The sequence below is a fragment of the Pteropus vampyrus genome, unplaced genomic scaffold (genome assembly GCF_000151845.1).
Source record: "Pteropus vampyrus isolate Shadow unplaced genomic scaffold, Pvam_2.0 Scaffold199, whole genome shotgun sequence".
Classification (NCBI taxonomy): Eukaryota; Metazoa; Chordata; class Mammalia; order Chiroptera; family Pteropodidae; genus Pteropus; species Pteropus vampyrus.
In genome coordinates, this window is record NW_011888980.1 from 1237794 (window position 1) to 1240456 (window position 2663).

At 40.0% G+C, this 2663-nt stretch overlaps 1 pseudogene; it reads right to left on the reverse strand.

Annotated features, from left to right (window-relative positions):
• Positions 1-2062: 2062 nt before the first annotated feature.
• On the reverse strand, positions 2063-2178 carry LOC111746736 (annotated as a pseudogene).
• Positions 2179-2663: the final 485 nt, after the last annotated feature.

Genomic DNA, 2663 nt, shown 5'->3' on the forward strand with positions numbered 1-2663 from the left:
TTTGTACTCCTGTGATACTTGCCAGTGATGCCTTAGAACCTATTAGAACCTATTGCCTGGTACTAATAGGATCTAGGCAAAATTTGAAAGTTGGTCTGATATGTCATGTGGATCCCAGTCTCCCCTTCCCACAGCCTTTGCCAACCTCAGTGGCCCCATGATACTCACTTCATGCAGAAGGGTTCCTGCATCCTTTCAATCCTGGGATGGGTAAATTAGGTCTGATCACATGTGTCAACTATTATGAGTGATATGTTGAGAGGATTGTTATATTTAAGTTTAGAAGGAAATTGTACTAGTTTCCATTATTGATGTCTGTTATGGTCTAGAAAAAGGGCGGTGACAGCAGATGTTCTGCTGTGTTATTTGCTAACCTTCCTATTCTTCTCTCTCACACACAAATTTTATCTGCAAAAATATCTGCTATCCTATTGTCAGGTATATATATATAGTTTTATAAATTTAAAGTAATTTACTTCCCTCACCTCACATCCTTTTTTATCATCATTAGACTCTAATTGTGGACTAAAGGACTGAACATCTGTTAAAAAAAAATTTCTGGGACCAGTGAGCTATTGTAGGAAACTTTCAGGGAGAGAAAAGTAGTGGGTTCTGGTGGGCAGACTTTCCTTAATCCTGTCATGGTTTCTTGTAAATCCAGTAGGCCAATCGTGTCTGTCTGTGTGTGATAACATAGGAGTCTTCCCTGATTGGAAGAGGCGATGCATGAGCTCAAAGGGCAGGCCAAGCAAATGATGTGGTGCCAGCCATTAGGTAGAATTTATTAGCAGTAGCTGCTATTGCTTTCTTCCTCTAAAAATTGCTCCTTTGAAAAAGTCCCACAGCTTGCAAGAGCAGCCTGAGGAATTTTGGCTTCCATACAGGCAGGGAAAAAAGCACCTGACTGGTAAGAGCCCAACTCACCTGAACATATGTGGGCCAGCTTAGAAGAATGAGGAAAATGATAGATTTTGGAATAACACACGTTTGGCTTTGAATCTTGGATTTACAACTTATTAATTGTGAAACTGAGGGTAAGTGCCACTTCTCTGAGGCTCTGTTAAAAAAGCATAATATCACTCTCTGGGTGATTGTGGAGGCCAACTGATGTAATCTGAAGAACAAATGTCTGGCACAGGCAATAGGCACTCAGCTAATGTTAGCTTTTTATTTTCCTTAGATTGTGTGTGGATGTCAACAGTCACTCTTCACCTTGGTTCTTCAAACAAGGTACAAGCAAGGGCAAAATTATGGGCATGACCTTTCTTGGATGGGCAATGGAGTCATCATGGTTTTCATTCTGAAACTAAATCAGTTCCTTAAGTCAAATGTTACCAGAGCTAACAATGATTTAAAAAAAAAAACTTTCATGAAATTCAGAACAACTTTTAATTGTGAGTCTCTTTCTTTAAAACAAAAAAATCACATAAGCAAATGCTAATATTTCAAGAAAATTCTTCTAGGGATCTTAATTGACACATGTAAATGCTATAGTTCAATTTGCATTTAAATAGGCATTCTTAATATTGCCTTTTAAATGGCCTTTATTTCTCTCTTGTAAAACTAAAAATTGATTTTTCCTTTTTAGCAAAATGGGTACCTGCTAGGGTTCATGGTTAAGAGATGTGGTGCAGCTGTTCTTTTATATCTCCCACTCAGTGTGGAAGTAGCCTTGCCACAGCAAGGCAGAAAGGAACAATAGAAATAATATTTTTTAAAAAATGTGCTTCTGCAAAGGATTGATCAGTGCTTCTGCAAAAGATTGACATCAGCATCACATTCTCTCCATAAATGCACAAGGCTGCATAGAAAAATCTCTCCTATTTACAAGTACAGGCAATCTTCTATCTCAGATTTCTCCTCAGTACCAGTGTTTCCAGTGTTTCTCTTAAAATGCACTGCAGGAATGGGCTTTCTTTGCCTTTTCTCCCTCTATACTGGGATGGGAGAGTTCACTGAAAAAGCCTCCAGTAATGGAATTTTGGGAGATAGAATTCTCATCTGGAATTTATTATCATAGTAACTCCTTTTTAAAAAAAAAAAAAAATATTGTTATTATTTACGCCTATAGCACCTAGTCTTCCTAGGTGGTCTCTCATCCAAGTACTAACCAGGCCCGACCCTGCTTAGCTTCTGAGATCAGACATCAGGCTTGTTCAGGTTGGCATGGCCATAGACCATGGAATGTGGCTCCACTGGGGCACAGATCCAGGACCTTCTGCATGTAAAGCAGACATGCTAACCGCTACACTATGGAACCACGTCCCACAGTAATTCTTGCACAGGTGCTTGGCACATGTTCCCAGTCTCCTAAGAAAGGGAATCACAGTGTGGAGCTTGGAATTTATTGAGGTCTCTTATTCAAGTCTGACTCTAAGCCTGCTTATGATCTGTGGCAGGAAATACTAGAGACTCACCCAAATCCACATTCTTCTCTTTATTCTGGGCACACAGCTGGACCATGTTTCTCTGCCTCCTTTGTAGTTAGGTATGGTCTCATGCCTGAGTTTTACCTGAACCTGATATGTCCTCTTTTCAGACTTCGTCCATATAAACCTCCCACAAGTTCCTTGCTCTTTTTTTCCTTCTGGCTGATTAGAATGAGGTGACTCCCACTGCAATCTGGGAAGCTGCGTGTTGAAGTTGGCAGTGCTTCCTTCAGC